Source organism: Procambarus clarkii, chromosome 13, assembly GCF_040958095.1.
Source record: "Procambarus clarkii isolate CNS0578487 chromosome 13, FALCON_Pclarkii_2.0, whole genome shotgun sequence".
Lineage (NCBI taxonomy): Eukaryota > Metazoa > Arthropoda > Malacostraca > Decapoda > Cambaridae > Procambarus > Procambarus clarkii.
In genome coordinates, this window is record NC_091162.1 from 30,613,306 (window position 1) to 30,639,901 (window position 26,596).

At 42.5% G+C, this 26,596-nt stretch overlaps 1 protein-coding gene across 10 annotated transcripts in view; it reads left to right on the plus strand.

Annotated features, from left to right (window-relative positions):
• The window catches only part of LOC123757285 (high affinity cAMP-specific and IBMX-insensitive 3',5'-cyclic phosphodiesterase 8B), a 787,483-nt gene that overhangs the window by 337,860 nt on the left and 423,027 nt on the right, over positions 1-26,596 (plus strand). The gene's annotated exons all lie outside the window — the stretch shown is intronic.

Consider the following 26,596-nt stretch of genomic DNA (forward strand, 5'->3'; position numbering starts at 1 on the left):
AATAAATAAATAAATACTTCTAGTTGGCACCCTCCCCGCCGGTGGGTTGTGCGGTTGGACCTCATGCATCCTGCACATGCGCCGTGGGAGTTTTTGTTTATGGACGGTGTACACAAGTGTTGGTGTTCCGCGTCCTTTTTATCTCGGGTGCTTTGCAGCTCTCACTCCTCATATCTTTCCAATCCGAGCCCTGTAGATACTGGGGGTGTTCTGGATTACAAATTATGTGGGGGATGCCTAGTTCTTTTCTCCGCATACAGGTGTGGGGCGCGGTATTCGCCTCTACCCTACTCTTCTCCTGCACATGCGGCTCTGGCCTTGTTCCACTAGCAATGCTCCCGGAATATTCTCGGCTACGATGTGTCGTGACCCAATAGTGCCTACGCTCTGCAGGTGAGCTTATGCGGTCTGGCGTCTCTTTCGGCCAGGCGCTGGTTCGTGGTTTTTGAATGAGTGTTGGGGGATTGGTTGTTGCGTTTTGTTTGACCCGTTGCGTGCTTCGTCCTGTGACCTTCCTTGTCTGTGTTGTTTGTTACACAGTGGGGCATGGCCCTGTTTTTCGAGGTCTTTCTTTAGTCTTTCCGTGCCTAGGTCTTTTCTTGCCTCATGACACTCATTTTTTGACCGTTGTGCAGTGCCTTGCTGAGCCCTTTCGTATACGTTGGATTCTGTGTGGTGGGTCATGTCCATTTCGTTTCTGTTTGCTGCCTGGCTATTTCATCCCTCATTTTGCTTCTACATACTTGTCCCTACCTGCTGGTGCTTGAACTGTCTTTCTGGTCTTTTTCTTGCATTTTTCCGAAATTCTCTACTACACGTTGTTGTGTGTTTTCGTATGTGCTTCTTGGCTCTCTTCATGTTCATGCTAGGTTGGAATTTGTCCATGGTTAGGTTAGGTTAGGTTAGTTCCCTGCTTTTGCACCACCCCTGTGTTTGGTTATGGTCCTCAGTTTTCATCTTCTCCTTGTTTGGCACTTCCAGCTTCTGAGTTGCCCTGTATGCTGGTGGATGTGGCTTCCGTTCCTCCTCTTTTGCCCCTGCAGTTTCTTTTCATTGAGCCGGGAGGTGCTGGGTTTCAGGCCCTAGTTCCATCCTTTTTCTTTGTGTTCTCTTCAAGTGGTGTGTTTTTGTTTTTGTGCTGTTCATGTCCTGGTAAGTTCTACTCATACCTCCCTTGGCATCGCGTGCTTCATTCTACTCTGCTGGGACTGCATTCACCGCTCCTGCGGGATGTGGCGTCCCTGTTTTTCGCTTTGCATTTCGGCTCGCGGTGCTCGCTTCCTCGTGGACTTCGGCCTGGCCCCTGGCTTTTTGCTTTTTGTAGTAATTTTGTCCTTTCTGTTTGCGGCATCGGCAGTTCTGCATTTTTCTGCTGGTGGCTTCTCGTTGTCATCCGTTATCGGAATTGTTAATCCTTCTGGGGTCCCGGGGGGTTCCTCCTGGACGGTGCGTGTCTGCTCACCTGGGTTGGTTCTTTCCCGGCTTGCCGGGTTTGGGTTCCTGGTTTCCTGACTTACTCTGCCGGTTGACGCATTCCTGATCTCATGGTGTCACTTCTCAAGAGTCTCGCATTGGAACCACAGTGTCTCCGATCACCTGACGAGCTCACTAGCATTATGAAGTTTTCTGTACAGCAGACGTTCCATCTGGTTCCTTGCCGGCTTGGATTTCCAGCTCTGCTTGCTCGGTGTTCGCACCCGAGGTTTTCCCGCGGCTCCGCCTCTTCCCATGCGTGGTCGGTCCTTGGCGGGGCTTGTTCAGTTCTGCCTTTAGTCTCTCACCATCTGTTGGTGTTCAGATGTCCTCCATCAGTTCATTGATGGTGTCCTACCTACATGCTTCGTCTTGGCGGCGGTGTGGTTTTTTTTGGCAGTCCTTCTCTTTTCTTTTTGTCCCTTCATAGGTTTGCTGCGTTTTGTTGGCCTGGTCTTGTCCTTCTCTTGTGGAGGTTCTGGGCCATCATCTTGCCACATACTGTCACCTTGTCTTGTGTGGTGCTGCAGAGCAGCTCCGGGTTGCTTCGGTTTTGGTGTTCCCTCTGCACCAATTCGCGAGCTGTCTCTGGCATGGTTCACCTCCGGCCTGCTCTTGCATCGCTAGAGCCGTCTGTGTTCTTGGATTTGGTGCTTTTCTCTTCTTTTCTCCTCGGTTTGTTGTGGCCCCTTCGGTTCTGGATTGTTTTGCGAGGCTCTTTTATTGTTGGTGTTGGCCTCTGAGATTCGGGTCGGGGTGTTCATGCTCTCCTCCCGCACCAGAGTTCTGCTCTTTTGGTCCTTGTGATAGGTTTGTTTGCTTGCAGCCGTCTCTTTTTCTGGCGAAGACTGACATGGCTGCTTTCCGGAGGGGGGGTCCTTGGGTTGTTGATCAGGCCGGGGTTGCAGCTTGTGTTGTGTTCAGTTGCGGCACTTCACTGTTCTTTGTAATTACCTAAGTGTAATTACCTAAGTGTAGTTACAGGATGAGAGCTACGCTCGTGGTGTCCCGTCTTCCCAGCACTCTTTGTCATATAACGCTTTGAAACTACTGACGGTCTTGGCCTCCACCACCTTCTCACTTAACTTGTTCCAACCGTCTACCACTCTATTTGCGAAGGTGAATTTTCTTATATTTCTTCGGCATCTGTGTTTAGCTAGTTTAAATCTATGACCTCTTGTTCTTGAAATTCCAGGTCTCAGGAAGTCTTCCCTGTCGATTTTATCAATTCCTGTTACTATTTTGTATGTAGTGATCATATCACCTCTTTTTCTTCTGTCTTCTAGTTTTGGCATATTTAATGCTTCTAACCTCTCCTCGTAGCTCTTGCCCTTCAGTTCTGGGAGCCACTTAGTAGCATGTCTTTGCACCTTTTCCAGTTTGTTGATGTGCTTCTTAAGATATGGGCACCACACAACAGCTGCATATTCTAGCTTTGGCCTAACAAAAGTCATGAACAATTTCTTTAGTATATCGCCATCCATGTATTTAAATGCAATTCTGAAGTTAGAAAGCATAGCATAGGCTCCTTGCACAATATTCTTTATGTGGTCCTCAGGTGATAGTTTTCTATCTAGAACAACTCCTAGATCTCTTTCTTTATCAGAATTCTTTAAAGATTTCTCACATAATATATAGGTTGTGTGGGGTCTATGTTCTCCTATTCCACATTCCATAACATGACATTTATTAACATTAAATTCCATTTGCCAAGTGGTGCTCCATATACTTATTTTGTCCAGGTCTTCTTGAAGGGCATGACAGTCATCTAAATTCCTTATCCTTCCTATTATCTTAGCGTCATCAGCAAACATGTTCATATAATTCTGTATACCAACTGGTAGATCATTTATGTACACAATAAACATCACTGGTGCAAGAACTGAACCCTGTGGTACTCCACTTGTGACATTTCTCCATTCCGATACATTGCCTCTGATTACTGCCCTCATTTTTCTATCAGTCAGAAAATTTTTCATCCATGATAGAAGCTTACCTGTCACCCCTCCAATATTTTCCAGTTTCCAGAACAACCTCTTATGTGGAACTCTGTCGAAAGCCTTTTTTAGGTCCAGATAGATGCAGTCAACCCAACCATCTCTTTCCTGTAATATCTCTGTGGCTCGATCATAGAAACTGAGTAAATTCGATACACAGGATCTTCCAGATCGAAAACCATACTGTCTGTCTGATATTATATCATTTCTCTCTAGGTGTTCTACCCATTTAGTTTTGATTAGTTTTTCCAATACTTTCACTATTACACTTGTCAATGATACAGGTCTATAATTGAGGGGGTCTTCCCTGCTGCCACTTTTGTAGATTGGAACTATGTTAGCCTGTTTCCACCCGTCTGCTACGATTCCTGTACACAGGGATGCCTGAAAGATCAGGTGAAGTGGAATGCTGAGCTCAGATGCACATTCTCTCAGAACCCATGGTGAAACGCCATCTGGGCCAGCTGCTTTGTTCTTACCGAGCTCCTTGAGCATTTTTTCCACTTCGTCTCTAGACACCTCTATGTGTTCTATGTTGTTCTCTGGAATTCTTATTGTATCTGGTTCCCTAAAGATTTCATTTTGTACAAACACACTTTGGAACTTTTCGTTTAGTGTTTCACACATTTCCTTTTCATCTTCCGTGAATCTATTTCCCATTTTCAACCTCTGAATATTATCCTTTACCTGCAATTTGTTGTTTATGAATTTATAGAATAGACCTGGTTCTGTTTTACATTTGTCCGCAATCCCTTTTTCAAAATTTCTTTCTGCCTCTCTCCTCACTGCTGTGTAGTTGTTTCTCACATCTTTGTATCGCTGGTATGTTTGGGGGTTCGGCCTCTTCCTGTATTGATTCCATTTTTGTGTCTTTCGGTCTCTAGCCCTCTCGCAATTTCTATTGAACCAATCCTGTTTCCTAGTTCTGCATCTCTGTTTTGGTATAAATTTTTTTGTGCCTTTATCATATATTTCACAAAACTTGCCATACATCACATTCACTTCCTTGCCTAGCATCAAGTCTGTCCAATTATACTCACTAAAAAAATTTCTAAGGTCACCATAATGTCCTCTCCTGAAGTCTGGTTTTTCAACTGCTTCAACCTCCTTATTTTCTTCCAGCTTATAATGCATTGCATACTTTATTCCCAAAAAGACATGGTCACTTTTACCCAAGGGAGGAAGGTACTGAATGTCAAATATCTCTTCCTCCTTCCTGGTAAATATCAAATCTAGCATGGAGGGAACGTCCCCTTCCCTCATCCTCGTAGCTTGTTTAACATGTTGATACAAGAATGTTTCCAGGATGAGGTCTACAAATTTACAGGTCCAAAAATCTTCTGTTTTAGCTTCATATGCTTCCCAGTCTATGGATTTCAAGTTGAAGTCACCGACTATCAACAGTCGTGATCTATCGTTATCCGCTCCCGCTATAATCTCTCTCATTATTGTTATAAGACCTTCACGTTTACTATCTAGCTCCTCCTTTGACCATGTGCTGCTTGGCGGTGGACTATATGCATTTATCATCATTAGTTTATCATCCTCATAGCAGATCTCTAGTGCTATTATGTCAACTTCTTGTGGATTGGCAGTCATTATTTCCTTCACCTTTAGGTGTTCTTTTACCAGCACAGCAACGCCACTGCCTTTCCTAATTTTTCTGTCCCGTCTCCAAATTTGTGTGCCACGACTGCTGTGACCGGGGTCACGCTTGAGTTCCTCCAGTTTCTCTTCTTCCCTGTTCCAGGGTGCGGTTATCTCGGGTCGTCCACGGGGTCGTTTGGTCCAGCCAGCCTGCAGTCTTTCCCTGTGCCAACGGCGTTCGTAGGTTGGCTACGTGTTCCTTCGTTGATGTTCCTGGGCCTTGTCGGGCCGGTGCGGCCTTGGGTTGGCGGTTGCAGTCTTTTGTCTCCCCTTCACATTGGGTAGTGAGCAACGACTGCCTCCTGGGTTAGGTCCCTCTTGTTTTCATCTTTGGGAAGGTAGCTTCGGGGAGCCGACGGAGCACCCCCCAGAAAACCAGCGTTGAATGTAATGAAACCCCATTTTCTGGGTGAGACCCGGAGACTCCCTGGCAACCCTCCCTCCCTCCGGTCAGTGTTTTTTTGCGTGTTTTGATATCCAGCCTCAGAACTGGGGTCTTTGGTAGCCAGTGTGAGGGGTTTGGGGCTCCCCCTTCCCCTTCCCGGGGAGAGGGGAGCTGCTCAGACAGCGGCTTGGAGACATGATGACGTCATGCTTATTAGCTCGTTTTTATTTTGGGAGTTCCGTCCACTAGTTCAGCTCTCAGTAGCAATTTCTTAACCAGAATAGGGGTTTGTTTTGGGATGCTTACCTTTTTACCTTTCTGGGTGCCTGACCCGGTCGATGGCAGGTAATAGAATGCTTGCAACCACATGGGGTGTTTCTATAAGGAATTGCTCCTCATGCCTCTCTGAGGGGGCTAGGTTCTGGCTCGTGGTCCCCAGTAGGCCTAAGAACTCCATACACATGACTGATGCCAAAGTCTGACATTAGCAATATCAGCCTGGATAGCTCCAGGGAGCCTCTGGGTCTCACCCAGAAAATGACATTTCACTACATTCAAAGCTGGTTTTTTCCATTTTCAACAAGATTTATACTTTAATCTCAATTAGTATTAAGCTTTAATCTAAGTGTGCTTTCTCCCCACACCTTGCCCGAAATGCTGTACATATTATTGGCTTTAGGTATTGTATGTACTAGCTCTATCTATAAATCCAACATTATGTTTGTAACTCATCTTCTATGTATGTACTTTTACCTGAATAAACATATTGAATTTTGGATTTTGAACCACTTGTATGGTGATCAGGTAGCTTTGTTGGTGTCCCACCTGGGAGTTTCGTCTCGATGGCAGTATAAAGTTTTCTGGCAGTCCTTTCAGCACTTTTTGTCTCTTTGTAGGTTGTCTTTGATTTCTGATAGGGTTGTTTTGTCCTTTCTCTCTTGGTTGTTTCAGAGTTGTCATCTTTTGCCAAATACTGTCGCCTCGTATCTTGTGGCACTGGCGTAGCCGCTTCAGCTTGCCATTGGGGTGTATGTCACTTATGTTGTTCGGCAAGTTTTCTCGGGCATTGTTTCACCTCCGGCCTGCTTATGCGCCGCCTGAGCCGTCCTGGTCGTGGGACTGGGTGCTCTCTCTTCTCCTTAGGATTGTGGTGGCCCCCCTTGGTTCGGGACTGCTTTTCTATGGGTCTTTTTTTATGTTGGCATTGACCTGAGAGTCAGGTCGGGGAGCTTCATGCTCTTCTTCGGAACAGGCATTTCTGCTCTTTCGGTCCTGGTGGTCGTATAGTTCATTTGCAGCCATCTCCTTCTTTTTTGGTGAGGAATGAGTCTGCTGCTTTCCAAAGGGGTTCATGGGTGGTTGATACTTGTTTGGTTCGGCCGGGATTGCATCATGTTTTGTGTCCGGTTGCGGCTCTTTGCCATTATTTGTGCGCCTTGGCTTCCGTGGCAGGGAATGCACTTTGGGTGGACCCGGTTTCACTTCTTTCCTGTTACAGGGGATGGGTCTCCCAAGGGTTCCACAAGATTATTCGGTATAGCCAGCCTGCAGTCTATCCCCGTACTCACGACATTCATCAGTTATCTTGAGGTTATCTTGAGATGATTTTGGGGCTTTAGTGTCCCTGCGGCCCGGTCCTCGACCAGGCCTCCACCCCCAGAAAGCAGCCCGTGACAGCTGACTAACACCCAGGTACCTATTTTACTGCTAGGTAACAGGGGCATAGGGTGAAAGAAACTCTGCCCATTGTTTCTCGCCAGCGCCTGGGATCGAACCCAGGACCACAGGATCACAAGTCCAGCGTGCTGTCCACTCGGCCGACCAGTTCGCGACTTTGGATGCTGTTTTTGGTAATATGTCTTCGGCCGACATTTGGGCATGGAGCTTTTGGAGGTCGAACAGGGTCCTGGCCACATGGTACCTCGTTAATAATGTGCCTGGCTCTTCTTGGGCGTGTGTAGCCTTGGATTGCAGGTTACAGCCAGTTGTCTCGACTTGGAGTTGAGGAGTTGAGTAGCGGCCGCCTCCTCAGTAAGTCCCTTTTTTTCCTTTATCTTTGGTTAGGTAGCTTCTGAGAGCCGAAGGGGGCTCTCCACAGAAAACCAGCATTGAATGTAATGAAATGCTATTTTCTGGGTGAGACCTGGAAGTTTCCCGGCATCCCTCCCTCCTTCCAGTCGCCGTTTTTTTGTTTGCATTTTTTATATTTATCCTCTGAACTGAGGAGGAATTGCTGGCACGAAAGTCTGGGACATCCCCCTCCCCTTCCCCCTCCCTGGGAGAATGGGAACTGCGCAGGCGGCTGCACGGCGGCTGTGGTGATGTCATACTTGTTTGCTTGTTTTCGATTGGGGAGTTCTGCATGTTAGTTCAGCTTTCAGTTTGCAGTTTTGACTAGCTGTAGTTAGTTTTGGAATTTTTACCCTTCTTGGTGCCTGACCTAGTAGATGGCAGACATAGACTGCTTTCAATTACATGGGGAGTTGGGGGGGGGGTGTCTATAAGCTATTTCTCCTCGTGCTTCATCTGAGGCTTCACCAGGTCCTGGTTCCAGTCCAGTAGGGCCTCGATTTACAATGGTAATTCCGTTCCCAGAGACGTATCATAAGTTAACACTTTCCTGGATTTTTTACTTGGACTTACGGGCGGTTTCCCTAACCGCTTGTCGGATCACGACGTAAATTTACGGACAGTGTTATATTGGGTATATACTACTCGATCGACTTGGGGTTTGTATGAATATGTTTGCCATTAAATTTTTGTTTTCTCTAATAGGCACTGTGCCTATTTGAGAAAACGGCAATGTATTGTAACTTAGAGGAGAGACTATTGAATTGGTGTCACAACGAGGGTAATCGCGCACTCCACACACTCTTGTGTTGGCCGCGATCATGATTCTACATTTATATGCATATGTCTGTGTAGAGAATTTTATTCCGAACACTATACAAACAAAAAAAACAGAGTGAATCAAGTATAAACTTGAAAAAACATGAGCAAAGTAAAAACTTTTTACGCTCACAGGTACAAACACGCGTAAGATTCGCGTAAGATTTTATTCGCCGCAAATTTATTTGACGCTCTGTTGGCCAATTCTACCCATGTTCTTATAGAACTTTCCATTGCGAACACATTGCTATAAAAATGAAATACGTAGCTCGAGAAATAATGTCATGACAGTGAAATAAGTATAAACTTTCAAAGCGCTGCATCACAACAGTGTTGTCGCTGCTGAAATCACGGCTAACGCTTCGCCCAGTTCCCACACTCGTGCGGAACATAATTAGACATTGATAAGCATATGTCTGGGTAGGGAATTTTATTGCGAGTTCAGTGATATCAAAATAAGCGCTGTAGGATGACTGTGAGGCTGGCAACAAACGAAAGAGTATGAACATTTACTTCCTGTTTGGGTGTCACGGCGAGTCATCTTTGTGTTTATTTACTTCGTGGTGGGATAGCAAATGCTTGGGTGACATTTTATGCATATGATCTTGTAGAGAATTTTATTGCCAACGCATTGATACCAAAATGAAAAACGTAGCTCGAGAATTGATGTTAGGAGCGTGAAAAGATGATAGACTTTTTTGTGTTCACGCTTGAGCGCCCAGAACGCTGCACGCACAACCCGACTTTTTTTTTCAGGGAGTGCCGCGCGCACTAAAGTGTTAAAATATCGTAAGTCAAAGCGATTTTTACCATAAGAAATAAAGGAAATTTAATTAATCCATACCTCACCTTCCAAAATAATAACTTAAAAATACATTTTATACTGAATACAATTTTTTTCTCTAACTTCAATACAGTACATATGTGTATCTTACCTTTATGGAGGACTCTTGAGGGCATATGGAAGATTGTGATGAGGTGGGGGGGGGGAGGAGAAGTGGTGTTATTGTTTGGAAGGGGGAGTCCCCTTCCATTATAACATCAGGCAGTGATGCCTTTTCTGGGATACTCTCTCTGGCATGTTTTGCCTGCATACCACTAGGACCTGCTTGTGGCTCACTGCTTGCTTGTCTTACTAAGAATCTGTCTAAAGACACTTGTTTTTCCCCACATTTTAACACTTGTTTGTAGTAAGACATCACATTATCATTTAAAGGTCAATGCAATGGCCTGCTACAGCTTTATCTGGGTGAGTTTTTTCAAGAAAACTTTGCAGTTCTTCCCATACTTCACAGATTTTCTTAATGAGGAAGGGACATCCTCTACTGCCTCTACTAAAAACTATTTTCTTAGGTTGAACCTTATCACTGCCTTTCTTGGGACCCATGGCATGATATATAATAATCAGTTTTATGCTCAAAAAGCAAAAAATCAGCACAGAAATGGATTTTTTTATAGGCATTATCATCACCAGGCGGGCAGCTCTAGTAAAATGAGGAAGGTCGACCCGCGTGACCGGGAACCATGTGCTCGGTCGATCCAAACGTGTACCAACAAATATTGTAAGTTGCATCATATTTTTCGATCGAATTTACATTGTAACTTGAAATTATCATAAGTCGGGGCAATCGTAAGTCGAGGTGCCACTGTATATGCACATCAGCCCGTATAGCCCTGGGGAGCCTCCAAGTCTCACCCAGAAAATGGCATTTTATTACATTGAACGCAGCCTCTTGCATGCATAGCATTTTGGGCAAGTCCTTATTCCTAATTTTCCCCGAAATAGAACCCACCAAATCATTTAACAACCAGGTACCCATTCACTGCTAGGTGAACTAGCAGGCCACAGTTAAGGATTGGCACCAAGTAAATCCTCCCCGGCCAGGATACAAACACAGGAAAAGGCGCTCAGGAAACGCTAGGCGAGTGTTGTTACCACTTCACCATGCGGACTGCTATCGACAAATCGACTGCTATCGACACAGGTAATATCAACAAATGTAAGACCATGTATGTGGGGCATAACATCCCATGCCATGACTACCAAATTATTAGCATTATATTACAGCAGATTGATGAAAAAAAGGACCTTGGATTCCAAATCCACCAATCATTAAAAGTTGCACAACAGGTGGGTGCAGCAGTCAGAAAAGCTAAGCAAACTCTTCAGATAATCAAGCATACTTTTGACTATATAGAAAAGAAGGTAATGATTCATCTGTATAAATCTCTGGTGCACCCCATGTGAATTACTTTATCAAAATATGGAGACCTCATTTTCAGAAGGTCATAGCTGCTCTGGAGAAGGGGCAACACCCATCAACAAAAGTCATTCCAGAGCCAAGTCATCTCTCATATTAATAATGCTCGAAAGCCACAAAGCTAGCAACACTGCAAACCTGGCATGACAGGGCAGTTCTCATTGAAACTTTTAAAATGTTGAACAAGTTAGAGGATGTTGATCTGGATGTTTTCTTCTTCAGGTCAGATGTAACACAAACAAGGATAATAGGTTTCAAGCTCAACAAGCCACAATGTAGAACTGAGAACAGGCAATGCTTTTTCACCCACAGGGTTATTAATCCATGGAACTGCCTACCCACTGAAGCCTACCAATGCAAAACTGTGTTGAGTTTTAAAATATACCTGGAAAACATCAAGGCAAATAGAGCCTTCAACAAGCCTTTGGCACTGGCTTCCTGTTCCCATCGAGACCACTAGGATTAGTAACCCTTAGATAAATTAGGTATGGCACTAATTAGTGTAATAATTTCAGGGAGCTTCAAGGTGCTTGCCCCAGAAAAACTGGAAATGATGACATTAATCCTTCACTAATTCATTCAGGTTGTGATGCTCAGTTAAAATATGGACAGGGTCATTTTAAGCACCTAATGATTGGAATAAATAGTTAACTATTTCTGAAAGAAATTGAGACTCGTTAAAATTCACAGGAAAGATTATAAGAAATGCAAGATACATTATAAAAACCAATTATTGTATCATAAGCTTTATGCATGTAGACATTTTGAGGCAGTATAAAGTAAAGTGCTGGAAGGTTGGTATAAATGAATTTTGCTAAAATCAGATACAGTGGGGCCTTGACTTAAGATTTTAATCCGTTCTCAGAGACAGATCGTAAGCCAAAATAAATTTTCCTATAAGAAATAATGGGAATTGAATTAATCCGTTCCAAACCCTCAAAAATATTAACTTAAAAATACATTTTATACTGAATACAATTGTTTTCTCTAAATACAATGCAGTACATATGTTTATCTTACCTTGATCAAGGACTCTTGTTGGCTTATGGAAGTTCTTCGGTGGTCAGTTCTTCACTGTGTTCCTCCACCAGCTCGCAACACACAATACTCACAACACTATGAATGCCACTTCTTGAACAAATCCACAAGGGTTGTGATTAGGATTCTAACCTGCGTTCGAGCTACAACATGGTCAAAAGGAGTTGAAATCGAAGTTCTACTGAACTTACTGGATCCTGCAGCCTCTCATGAGGCACAAACCAGGGTTTTACACAACTCCCCCCATGCACTCAAGCTGTGTCAATAGGCCATTCTCCCTCTTCACCCTTACTCCATTACACACAGAAATCACAATTGCATGATGCATCACATGAAGACATCCACAAGGGCCATGACGAGGATTCGAACCTGCATCCGAGAGCATCCCAAATGCTGCCTTAATCGACTGAGCTAACGACATGGTCAAAAGGAGTTGAAACAGAAGTTCTACTGAACTTACTGGATCCTGCAGCCTCTCTGAGGCACAAACCAGGGTTTTACACAACTCCCCCCATGCACTCGACCTATGTCAATAGGTCGTTCTCCCTCTTCGCCCTTACTTCATTACACACAGAAATCACAATTGCGTGATGCATCACATGAACAAATCCACAAGGGCCGTGACGAGGATTCGAACCTGCATCCAAGGCAGGTTAACACTTTAGTTGCGCAAGACATCATATGATGCTTTGACCAATTTGCAGTAAATTGCGCATCGCATCATATGATGCTTTGGAGTACTACGCAAGATTTAAATGGCCCGCGGATACACGGGAGTTCACCACACCTTCATCAGGGCTCTTGTAAACAGACGCCATTTTTTTTTTTTAAATCCTGGGCCAAATTCCCGGGTGTTAGGGGCCTCAGTTTTGAGTGAGCTACCAAACCTAACGCACACAGCATGAGTTCACAGCACTGCTGTTCAACTTGTGACCACAGCATTGCCTAAAAATGCCATAATATACTTGTTCATGCTATTACGTAGCGATGATATTATTACAGAAGACCCCTGACTGTGATAAAACTGACCAGGGTTCTGATAATAGCAGGATTGTGGTGATATTTAGCGCTGTGCTCCATGGAGGGAGGAGTAATGCTGTGGGAGGGAGGGTGGTGGCGTTGTCTTCTGACTGTGTGTGGCCACCTTTTATTGACTGCACTCACCATATACCAGCTTAGTGGTTCGCTATAGTGAACACAAATGTAGATACAGTACAACCTCGATTCAACGTACCCCAATTCAACAAATCTGGCTAGTTCGCACACTTTTCAGGCTGGATTTACTCACCCGGTTCGACGAACAGTGGTTCGCCGAAGCGGGGGATGTTCGGATTTGCTTACGATGTCAAGACAGTTCACAGACTGGTGGAAAACTTTCACATTCTATCACAGATTACAATTATTAATTCCTTCATATGACAAGTTCGATCACACAAGTGGACCACACAAGTGAACTGCACATGTGATCCACAAGTGGTCCACAAGTTTACAATGTTGGGACAGAGTTCACAGAGTGGTGGAAAACTGTCTCATTCTATCACAGATTACAATTAATAATTCCTTCATAAGACAAGTTGGATCACACAAGTGGACCACACAACAAGTGAATCATATGAACCAAACACCAGCCAGAATGGTCCACAAGAAGTTACGCATATTAACCAAACACCAGCCAGAGTCGTCCACACAAGTGAACGACTGAGTTTCAATGATTTTCGTTCACCAATTTATGGCACACATATCTTTGTAAATTAATTTAAAGGCTAAAGCGTGAATAGCTAGCTAATGTGTTGAAATCTTCTTATATACATTTTCTGTGATAAAACAAGACGAGTGAGGGTGGACAGATAAGGGAATATTGTACAGTAAACCTCACTTTAGAGTGAGGTTTCACTCACTCTCGTCTGTGTTGTCATAGTTCAGTGACCCATAACTTTGAACGTTTCACATTAATAAATCATTTCTAAAACTGGTGTTTTAATAACTCTCTATTATCCTAATTAAACTGAACTACAGTGGTACCTCGGAATGCGAGTGTCCCTGTATGCGAGTTTTTCGGAAGACGAGCAGGATTTCTTCAAAAAATATGTCTCGGAACGCGAGGGTTACCTCGGGACGCGAGTTTGTTGATACTCGTACAGGCCGACCTAGCGCGTGGTGGTTCGGCGATCGTCGCCCCTCTGCCCCGCCGCCCCTCAGTTTACCATTGTCTCGCGCTCAGTGACTACCCCCACACCAATTCTTCTCGCGGATTTTCAGTGTTTTGTTGGATTTTTGGTGATTTGACTATACAATTTGTTATTATATATTTCACCATGGGTCCCAAGAAAGCCAGTGGTAAGGATAAAGGCCAGAAAGCCCATGTGAGGATGACAATAGAGGAGAAACAAGAGATCATTCGGAAGCATGAGAACGGTACACGTGTTGTTGAACTTTGTAGGCAGTACTGTACAACAAAGCCACATCAACAATATGCACTATACTTAAGAAGAAAAATGAGATTATGGGTGCTAAAGTGGCAAAAGGAGTAAGAACAATAACGAAACAAAGACCACAAATACTTGAAGAAGTGGAAAAGTTGTTATTAATTTGGATACACGACAAGGAGTTAAGGGGTGATAGTGTTTCGGAGGCCATTATTTGTGAGAAAGCCAGGGTGTTGCACGAAGACCTTCTAAAGAATACCCCTGCAACGAGTGATGCAGATACAAAAGAGTTTAAGGCAAGGGGCCTTAAAGGGGCAAGGGGCCAGGCTACGAGGGGCCTCGTAGCCTGGTGGATAGCGCGCAGGACTCGTAATTCTGTGGCGCGGGTATCGATTTCTGCACGAGGCAGAAACAAATGGGCAAAGTTTCTTTCACCCTGAATGCCCCTGTTACCTAGCAGTAAATAGGTACCTGGGAGTTAGTCAGCTGTCACGGACTGCTTCCTGGGGGTGGAGGCCTGGTCGAGGACCGGGCCGCAGGGACACTAAAAAAGCCCCGAAATCATCTCAAGATAACCTCAAGAAACAGGGGCTGGTTTGAAAAATTTAGAAGGAGAAGTGGTATCCATAGTGTTACAAGGCATGGGGAGGCAGCCAGCTCAGACAAACCAGCCGCTGGACGATTTATTGACGAATTTAAAGAGTTTGCAGAGGCTGAGGGATACCTACCGCAACAAGTGTTTAATTGTGACGAAACAGGACTGTTTTGGAAAAGAATGCCTAAGAGGACATATATTACCAAGGAGGAAAAATCCTTGCCTGGACACAAGCCTATGAAAGATAGGTTTACGCTTGTGCTGTGTTCAAATGCGAGTGGCGATTTGAAAATTAAACCCTTGCTAGTGTATCATTCTGAAAATCCAAGGGTTTTCAAACAGTATAAAGTGCAGAAAACCCATTTGTGTGTGATGTGGAAGTCTAATAAAAAAGCATGGGTGACTAGGTTTATTTTTTCGGAGTGGGTGAATGAAGTGCTGTGCCCTGCCATAGAAAAATATCTGCAGGAGAAACATTTGCCACTCAAAGCCGTGCTTCTCCTCAACAATGCTCCTGCTCATCCTCCAGGCTTGGAAGATGATTTGTTGCCCAGATTCAATAAATTCCTCACAGTTAAATTCCTTCCTCCTAACACCACTCCTCTAATTCAGCCTATGGACCAGAAAATCATAGCGAATTTTAAGAAACTTTATGAAAGGGCACTTTTCCGGAAATGTTTTGAAGTGACTGAAGCCACAAACCTCACCCTCAAAGAGTTCTGGAAACAGCATTTTAACATTTGTAGTGCTTTAAAACTCGTTGACAAAGCTTGGCAAGAAGTGACTCAAAGAACCCTGATCTCTGGCTGGAGAAAATTGTGGCCTGAATGTGTGAGAGAACTAGACTTTGAGGGGTTTGAGCCTATAAATGATGCGCCTATTGTTGAGGAAATTGTTAGTCTAGGCCAGCAAATGGGCTTGTAATTGGATGGTGATGATGTGGAGGAGTTGGTGGAAGAACACAACGAAGAACTGACCACCGAAGAACTCCTAGCCTTTCAACAGGAACAGCAAGCCAACGCAGCAGCGGATGATTCTGCAGTGGAGGAGGAGGTGGCAGCAGCAGCAGCGAATGTCCCTTCTGCAGTAATTAAGAAGGTGTGTCAGATGTGGGAAGAGATTCAAACAATTGTTGAAAAGACTCACCCAGAGAAAGCTGTAGTAGGCCGTTGTCTTAATCTTTTCAATGACAATGTGATGCCTTACTACAGAGAGAGCTTGCGAAGAAGGGAAAAGCAAGCTTCCATGGACAGATTTGTGGTGAGGAAATCGAGCAGTGAGCCTCAACCAGGACCTAGTGGCACTCAGATAAAACGTCCCAGGGAGAGCACACCAGAAAGGTCCTCACTGCCTGATGTGATAATGGAAGGGGACTCCCCTTCCAAACAGTAACTTCTCTCCTCCTCCCCCCTCCTCACCATCTTCCATACGCCTACAGCATTCAACAGCAAGGTAAGTAATAACTTGAACATAGTTTTGTAGGTTTATTTAGATGAATTAGGTATAAAAATTTAGTTTGATGTGGGGTTTTTGGGGTAGTCAGGAACGGATTAATTCATTTCCCTTTATTTCTTATGGGGAAATTAGCTTCGGAATACGAGTTTTCGGAATACGAGGCGTCTCCAGGAACCAATTAAACTCTTAAACTGAGGTATGCCTGTAAATAAAACCAAAAATATACTGTAATAAGATAGATATCTGCTATTTGAGAAATTATTCACGTTATTGGCGGCACAACTCCAGCACGAGTGGACGGGGGCAGTTGTGTCTGGACCACGGTCGTGTGCAGGTCGCAAGGCTGGCACTCTTAGCGTCCGCTGCTTGGTGGGAGGTGGAGTATTGCCCCACACTCTTCGTTTTTGCACGTGGTGATACAGGATATTGTGAATTTGTTTTCGATTGTTGACAGCGTCGAAGAAATGGCTGAGGCGGTATGCCTAAGTGGTAGTGAGGAGGACAGACAAGATGATAATAGACTGTTTGAAGTAGTAGTGAACAGAAAGAAACGGAGAAATAATAACAGACAGCGAGACAGTGAGAGTGACGATGAAATTACAAAGAGACCAAAGAATGAGACCCTACTCAGCAAGACTCAAGACAAGCAATTTAATAGAAGGAAGAGGCTGTTGTTCCCTATAACATGCCAATTGAATTTCCACCAAAAGCTAGAGTGGACGGTACGTCTAGCTAAAGAATGTTTGGAATACGAACCACTCTTCAAGGAGGGTCTTCACCGGCCCTACATAACAGTTGGGACTGAACAGGCCGTGGAACGCCTCACGACGGTTGGTTTTGAAAATGTAGTGATGGTTCCTCCAGAAGAAGGTATGTTGCACACAAAGATCATAGTTTTCAAGTTTCCAACTTATTTGGATCCTGACTGTCTTCTTCTTAACAATGATAATGTTGTCTGGGCAAAGAGGAACAGTGTTCGTGGTTACAAACAAAGCCAGGTTGTTGCCTTGGTAAAGGGTGAGGCGCCGGAGAAAATTTTTGTGCAAGGACTAGGCTATAGGAACGTTGCAAAATACGTTGAGGAGCCCATACTGTGCATGAAGTGTTCACGTTGGGGACATATGGCATGGAAATGCCAGTTTGACCCCAGGTGTCGGTATTGTGGGAGGAAACATGACTCGCGAGAATGTAGAGTCAAGATTGAAAGAAGTGAAAAAATCGTCCCATTTTGTTGCAACTGTCGAGGCAGCCACAATGCTGGTTCCTCTCTATGCCCCATGAAGCTTCATCTGAAAGAGACTAGGATGGGTCCTACAAGCAGGATAGATGTATCCTCGCAGCAAGGAAAGATTGTGCAAGAGGAACATGGAGGAAACAGCTGGAAGCCAACGACAGCCCCAATGATCGATGTGTGGGAGAAAGGGACGGAGAAAATAAAGGCGAGCCTAGGGAAAGTACATCATGCAGTGGGAAAACTGAAACCTTGTGAGGACAAGGTTCAGGACAATATGGTCACCTCTGAGGTTGGTAATCAAATTTTGGAGTATCTAAAAAATCTAGATAAGAGGATTGAGGCATTGGAAAAATTGGCTATGGAAGGTGGACGGGGTGAAGATGGTGGTGAAACAGGACGTGTAATTGACAGTGAAACAGGACGTGAAATGGAAAGTGAAACGTGCGTAGAAGAAAGTAATGATGTGCATGACGTAACGATGATAGAGGATAGTCAGGAGAATACACTTTCTAGTAGTGTTAGCGGTGTTCAACCTCCTGTTGTGACAAATGTTGAAAGAAAGGTTAAAGTAAAACGGGTTACAGCAATAACAAAGAAAATAGATATGAATAATATTACCTTTGATGTTAGTAGTAGTTGTGAAAGTGAGGAGAAAGAAAAAATGTTACGGTGTTGGAAGGAAGTTTCTAAGGTACTCTCGTATCTCATGGAATGTGACAGACAGGGCAAAGGTAGTTTTATTATTAATCATGGATGAAAGTAAATTGAGAATATTATCTTGGAACGTTAATGGATTAAAAACTAGAGCGGTGGATGTACACTATTATACTCTTAGAGAGGATATTGACATAGTAGCACTCCAGGAAACTGGGGATAGGGATGGTAGCATTCTGAGGCTAAATGGCTATAGAGGTTTTCACTTATATGCTGATGGAGGACTAGGGGGGTCTCATGTTATGTCAAAAGTACTATACCTGCCGAGATAACTGGAATCCCTCAGAGATATAGAGGTATTGAAAGTATTAGCTTGCAGATACAATTAAAGGACCGAGAGTTAAATTTCATTAATCTATACATCTCTGATAGCTCCCTTGATTTAAGATACTTGCCAGATTCCTTCTTTTCTGAAGATACACTTGTGGTAGGGGATTTTAATGCCAGACATCCAGCTTTAGGATCAAGGGGTAAAGCAAATAGGAATGGTTGCAGATGGTACCAGTTTTTGCAGGAACATGAAGATGTTCAACTGCTGGGCGAGCCCTCTCCTACTCATTTGAGGGGCGGGAGATTAGATTATGCTTGTTTGATAAATGCTGAGGGCATAAAGGGCAATTGTCTTACTGTGGATGAAATGCTAAGTGATCATTTTGCATTACAAATACAGCTTAAACTAAATAAAAAGCATGCCTGCCTTCAGAGGAAAAGGTTAAAGTTTAATGAGGGAGAATTAAGGGGTCTTGTTGGCCATATTAAGTCTTGGTATGATACTTATAAGCCAGTTTCGGCAGAAGCATTTTATGAAGATTTAATTAAGGAGGTAGATGTATTTAATGCAACATTGAACAGGAAAACATCTAGTATAAAAAAACATCCCCCCAGAAAAGAAAATTATACACATGACAAGATGCTTAAGGGGTGGACATTAACAATGAGGAGAGCTCACAGGGATTGGAATAGGAATGGTAGGACTGAGGAAGGGAAGAATGCTTTACTGGCAGTTGCTAGGCTGTGTGGGGAGAAGAGAAAGGAAATTAGGAGCAAATATTGGCAGGAGTTTGCAGAGAAAGTTGGGAATAACAGAAACTTGAAGGAAATCTGGCAAGACGTAAATAAAATAAGGGGTAAAAAGCATAATTTTGTTGCACATCCTGACCCTCAAGGAATTGCAAATGGTCTCGTAAATAAATGGGCGGAAGCTGCTAAACTTAGTTCATTACCTGCTGTAACGAGAGAGTCATTAGATTCTTGGAAAGATCTAAGAAAGGATTTTATACTTACAGCAGGTAACAGTGGTGATGTCACTTGCACAGGTATTACCAGAGAAGAACTAATAACGGCGATTAAAGTTGGGAAATCTACTGCCCCTGGGGAGGATGGAGTAACTTATGAAATACTTAATGAACTTGCCATTATGACGAAAAGCCCACTTTTAGACCTCTTTAATATTAGTTATAAAGAGGGCAGTATTCCCAGTAAATGGAAAAAAGCTATGATCATCCCTATCCCTAAAGCCAATGGAGAGTACAGACCTGTAATTACCTAAGTGTAATTACCTAAGTGTAGTTACAGGATGAGAGCTACGCTCGTGGTGTCCCGTCTTCCCAGCACTCTTTGTCATATAACGCTTTGAAACTACTGACGGTCTTGGCCTCCACCACCTTCTCACTTAACTTGTTCCAACCGTCTACCACTCTATTTGCGAAGGTGAATTTTCTTATATTTCTTCGGCATCTGTGTTTAGCTAGTTTAAATCTATGACCTCTTGTTCTTGAAATTCCAGGTCTCAGGAAGTCTTCCCTGTCGATTTTATCAATTCCTGTTACTATTTTGTACGTAGTGATCATATCACCTCTTTTTCTTCTGTCTTCTAGTTTTGGCATATTTAATGCTTCTAACCTCTCCTCGTAGCTCTTGCCCTTCAGTTCTGGGAGCCACTTAGTAGCATGTCTTTGCACCTTTTCCAGTTTGTTGATGTGCTTCTTAAGATATGGGCACCACACAACAGCTGCATATTCTAGCTTTGGCCTAACAAAAGTCATGAACAATTTCTTTAGTATATCGCCATCCATGTATTTAAATGCAATTCTGAAGTTAGAAAGCATAGCATAGGCTCCTTGCACAATATTCTTTATGTGGTCCTCAGGTGATAGTTTTCTATCTAGAACCACTCCTAGATCTCTTTCTTTATCAGAATTCTTTAAAGATTTCTCACATAATATATAGGTTGTGTGGGGTCTATGTTCTCCTATTCCACATTCCATAACATGACATTTATTAACATTAAATTCCATTTGCCAAGTGGTGCTCCATATACTTATTTTGTCCAGGTCTTCTTGAAGGGCATGACAGTCATCTAAATTTCTTATCCTTCCTATTATCTTAGCATCATCAGCAAACATGTTCATATAATTCTGTATACCAACTGGTAGATCATTTATGTACACAATAAACATCACTGGTGCAAGAACTGAACCCTGTGGTACTCCACTTGTGACATTTCTCCATTCCGATACATTGCCTCTGATTACTGCTCTCATTTTTCTATCAGTCAGAAAATTTTTCATCCATGATAGAAGCTTACCTGTCACCCCTCCAATATTTTCCAGTTTCCAGAACAACCTCTTATGTGGAACTCTGTCGAAAGCCTTTTTTAGGTCCAGATAGATGCAGTCAACCCAACCATCTCTTTCCTGTAATATCTCTGTGGCCCGATCATAGAAACTGAGTAAATTCGATACACAGGATCTTCCAGATCGAAAACCATACTGTCTGTCTGATATTATATCATTTCTCTCCAAGTGTTCTACCCATTTAGTTTTGATTAGCTTTTCCAATACTTTCACTATTACACTTGTCAATGATACAGGTCTATAATTGAGGGGGTCTTCCCTGCTGCCACTTTTGTAGATTGGAACTATGTTAGCCTGTTTCCACATGTCTGCTACGATTCCTGTACACAGTGATGCCTGAAAGATCAGGTGAAGTGGAATGCTGAGCTCAGATGCACATTCTCTCAGAACCCATGGTGAAACGCCATCTGGGCCAGCTGCTTTGTTCCTCCCGAGCTCCTTTAGCATATTTTCCACTTCATCTCTAGACACCTCTATCCGCTCTATGTTGTTCTCTGGAATTCTTATTGTGTCTGGTTCTCTGAAGATTTCATTTTGTACAAACACACTTTGGAACTTTTCATTTAATGTTTCACACATTTCCTTTTCATTTTCCGTGAATCTGTTTCCCATTTTCAACCTCTGGATATTATCCTTTACCTGCAATTTGTTGTTTATGAATTTGTAGAATAGGCCCGGTTCTGTTTTACATTTATCTGCTATCCCTTTTTCAAAATTTCTTTCTGCCTCTCTCCTTACTGCTGTATAATTGTTTCTCGCATCTTTGTATCGCTGGTATGTTTGGTGGTTTGGCCTCTTCCTATACTGATTCCATTTTTGTGTCTTTTGGTCTCTTGCCCTCTCACAATTTCTGTCGAACCAATCCTGTTTTCTGGTCCTGCATCTCTGTTTTGGTAATTACCTAAGTGTAATTACCTAAGTGTAGTTACAGGATGAGAGCTACGCTCGTGGTGTCCCGTCTTCCCAGCACTCTTTGTCATATAACGCTTTGAAACTACTGACGGTCTTGGCCTCCACCACCTTCTCACTTAACTTGTTCCAACCGTCTACCACTCTATTTGCGAAGGTGAATTTTCTTATATTTCTTCGGCATCTGTGTTTAGCTAGTTTAAATCTATGACCTCTTGTTCTTGAAATTCCAGGTCTCAGGAAGTCTTCCCTGTCGATTTTATCAATTCCTGTAACTATTTTGTATGTAGTGATCATATCACCTCTTTTTCTTCTGTCTTCTAGTTTTGGCATATTTAATGCTTCTAACCTCTCCTCATAGCTCTTGCCCTTCAGTTCTGGGAGCCACTTAGTAGCATGTCTTTGCACCTTTTCCAGTTTGTTGATGTGCTTCTTAAGATATGGGCACCACACAACAGCTGCATATTCTAGCTTTGGCCTAACAAAAGTCATGAACAATTTCTTTAGTATATCGCCATCCATGTATTTAAATGCAATTCTGAAGTTAGAAAGCATAGCATAGGCTCCTTGCACAATATTCTTTATGTGGTCCTCAGGTGATAGTTTTCTATCTAGAACCACTCCTAGATCTCTTTCTTTATCAGAATTCTTTAAAGATTTCTCACATAATATATAGGTTGTGTGGGGTCTATGTTCTCCTATTCCACATTCCATAACATGACATTTATTAACATTAAATTCCATTTGCCAAGTGGTACTCCATATACTTATTTTGTCCAGGTCTTCTTGAAGGGCATGACAGTCATCTAAATTTCTTATCCTTCCTATTATCTTAGCATCATCAGCAAACATGTTCATATAATTCTGTATACCAACTGGTAGATCATTTATGTACACAATAAACATCACTGGTGCAAGAACTGAACCCTGTGGTACTCCACTTGTGACATTTCTCCATTCTGATACATTGCCTCTGATTACTGCCCTCATTTTTCTATCAGTCAGAAAATTTTTCATCCATGATAGAAGCTTACCTGTCACCCCTCCAATATTTTCCAGTTTCCAGAACAACCTCTTATGTGGAACTCTGTCGAAAGCCTTTTTTAGGTCCAGATAGATGCAGTCAACCCAACCATCTCTTTCCTGTAATATCTCTGTGGCTCGATCATAGAAACTGAGTAAATTCGATACACAGGATCTTCCAGATCGAAAACCATACTGTCTGTCTGATATTATATCATTTCTCTCTAGGTGTTCTACCCATTTAGTTTTGATTAGTTTTTCCAATACTTTCACTATTACACTTGTCAATGATACAGGTCTATAATTGAGGGGGTCTTCCCTGCTGCCACTTTTGTAGATTGGAACTATGTTAGCCTGTTTCCACCCGTCTGCTACGATTCCTGTACACAGGGATGCCTGAAAGATCAGGTGAAGTGGAATGCTGAGCTCAGATGCACATTCTCTCAGAACCCATGGTGAAACGCCATCTGGGCCAGCTGCTTTGTTCTTACCGAGCTCCTTGAGCATTTTTTCCACTTCGTCTCTAGACACCTCTATGTGTTCTATGTTGTTCTCTGGAATTCTTATTGTATCTGGTTCCCTAAAGATTTCATTTTGTACAAACACACTTTGGAACTTTTCGTTTAGTGTTTCACACATTTCCTTTTCATCTTCCGTGAATCTATTTCCCATTTTCAACCTCTGAATATTATCCTTTACCTGCAATTTGTTGTTTATGAATTTATAGAATAGACCTGGTTCTGTTTTACATTTGTCCGCAATCCCTTTTTCAAAATTTCTTTCTGCCTCTCTCCTCACTGCCGTGTAGTTGTTTCTCAGCATCTTTGTATCGCTGGTATGTTTGGGGGTTCGGCCTCTTCCTGTATTGATTCCATTTTTGTGTCTTTCGGTCTCTAGCCCTCTCGCAATTTCTATTGAACCAATCCTGTTTCCTAGTTCTGCATCTCTGTTTTGGTATAAATTTTTTTGTGCCTTTATCATATATTTCACAAAACTTGCCATACATCTCATTCACTTCCTTGCCTAGCATCAAGTCTGTCCAATTATACTCACTAAAAAAATTTCGAAGGTCACCATAATGTCCTCTCCTGAAGTCTGGTTTTTCAACTGCTTCAACCTCCTTATTTTCTTCCAGCTTATAACGCATTGCATACTTTATTCCCAAAAAGACATGGTCACTTTTACCCAAGGGAGGAAGGTACTGAATGTCAAATATCTCTTCCTCCTTCCTGGTAAATATCAAATCTAGCATGGAGGGAACGTCCCCTTCCCTCATCCTCGTAGCTTGTTTAACATGTTGATACAAGAATATTTCCAGGATGAGGTCTACAAATTTACAGGTCCAAAAATCTTCTGTTTTAGCTTCATATGCTTCCCAGTCTATGGATTTCAAGTTGAAGTCACCGACTATCAACAGTCGTGATCTATCGTTATCCGCTCTCGCTATAATCTCTCTCATTATTGTTATAAGACCTTCACGTTTACTATCTAGCTCCTCCTTTGACCATGTGCCATGGTATGAATGTTTGTGTGCCTTCCTCGTATAGTTTTAAAAATTTGGCATACATTTCATTTACTTCCCTGCCTAGCAACAATTCTGTCCAATTACACTCATTAAAAAAATTTTGAAGTTCCCCATAGTTGCCTCTCCTTAAATCGAGTTTATCAACTGTTTCAATGTCCTCATTTTCTTCTAGATGATATCTTAAAGCATATTTAATGTCTAACAGGACGTGATCACTCTTTCCCAAGGGAGGAAGGTACTGGATGTCAAAAATCTCTTCTTCTTTCCTGGTGAATACTAGATCCTAAGCTGGATTATATCTTGCAACTCCAAAGTTTTTGACCTCACTCCATCTTTGTTGGTATATACAATTTTCAGAAACATGTTCCCTTTTCCTTTGCTCTTTACTCCCCCTTCCACTACTGATCTTGTTGCTTTGTTTTTATGTACCATTTCACAAGCTTTCCAGTCCCTGTCACTTTGTAAAAAAAAGAATTTCTGTCTTCTTCATTTCTATCCCCATTTAGACGTTTTGCCTCAATTAGGTTCATTTCCGCTTTTCTCTGTCTTCCTTGGAGAGGTCTTGTCTTATTGACCAAGATTTGCCAACCTCATCACTCTGCAGTTTCCTGGCATTTCTTAGCACTTCCATCATGTTTTTCACTCCATTAAACGTCACCCTTAAGGGGCGGTTCTTTTCTTTCTCATATTTTCCTATTCTTCTAAAATCACAGACATTTTCCTTTGAGCCTTCTCCTAAACCTACTATTTTCTCTATGATTTTCATCTCTTCTGCCGCTCGGTCCACCCTAGATGAAATTTCCTTCTCTATACATCCAAAAATGATTATGGACTTAGTTCTATCTGCAGTGTTTTGTACCAGTTTACTGTTGGTAACCAGTTCTTTCCTAATTGCTTGCCTAATTTCTGCTTCTTGTTGGTCATTTCTGGTTTTGACTTCCGAACACACTTCTTTGATAGTCTCTTTCTCTTTTACAACTTCAGCATATGTCGCTTTTATGTGTGTGTGTGTGTATGTGTGTGTGTGTGTAATTACCTAAGTGTAATTACCTAAGTGTAGTTACAGGATGAGAGCTACGCTCGTGGTGTCCCGTCTTCCCAGCACTCTTTGTCATATAACGCTTTGAAACTACTGACGGTCTTAGCCTCCACCACCTTCTCACTTAACTTGTTCCAACCGTCTACCACTCTATTTGCGAAGGTGAATTTTCTTATATTTCTTCGGCATCTGTGTTTAGCTAGTTTAAATCTATGACCTCTTGTTCTTGAAGTTCCAGGTCTCAGGAAGTCTTCCCTGTCGATTTTATCAATTCCTGTTACTATTTTGTACGTAGTGATCATATCACCTCTTTTTCTTCTGTCTTCTAGTTTTGGCATATTTAATGCTTCTAACCTCTCCTCGTAGCTCTTGCCCTTCAGTTCTGGGAGCCACTTAGTAGCATGTCTTTGCACCTTTTCCAGTTTGTTGATGTGCTTCTTAAGATATGGGCACCACACAACAGCTGCATATTCTAGCTTTGGCCTAACAAAAGTCATGAACAATTTCTTTAGTATATCGCCATCCATGTATTTAAATGCAATTCTGAAGTTAGAAAGCATTGCATAGGCTCCTTGCACAATATTCTTTATGTGGTCCTCAGGTGATAGTTTTCTATCTAGAACCACTCCTAGATCTCTTTCTTTATCAGAATTCTTTAAAGATTTCTCACATAATATATAGGTTGTGTGGGGTCTATGTTCTCCTATTCCACATTCCATAACATGACATTTATTAACATTAAATTCCATTTGCCAAGTGGTGCTCCATATACTTATTTTGTCCAGGTCTTCTTGAAGGGCATGACAGTCATCTAAATTTCTTATCCTTCCTATTATCTTAGCATCATCAGCAAACATGTTCATATAATTCTGTATACCAACTGGTAGATCATTTATGTAGACAATAAACATCACTGGTGCAAGAACTGAACCCTGTGGTACTCCACTTGTGACATTTCTCCTGTCCGATACATTGCCTCTGATCACAGCCCTCATTTTTCTATCAGTCAGAAAATTTATCATCCATGTTAGAAGCTTACCTGTCACCCCTCCAATATTTTCCAGTTTCCAGAACAATCTCTTATGTGGAACTCTGTCGAAAGCCTTTTTTAGGTCCAGATAGATGCAGTCAACCCAACCATCTCTTTCCTGTAATATCTCTGTGGCTCGATCATAGAAACTGAGTAAATTCGATACACAGGATCTTCCAGATCGAAAACCATACTGTCTGTCTGATATTATATCATTTCTCTCCAGGTGTTCTACCCATTTGTGTGTGTGTGTGTGTGTGTTATCAAAATTATGTGGAAACTATTGCTCTGATATATTCAAAATGTTCAACATATTCTTC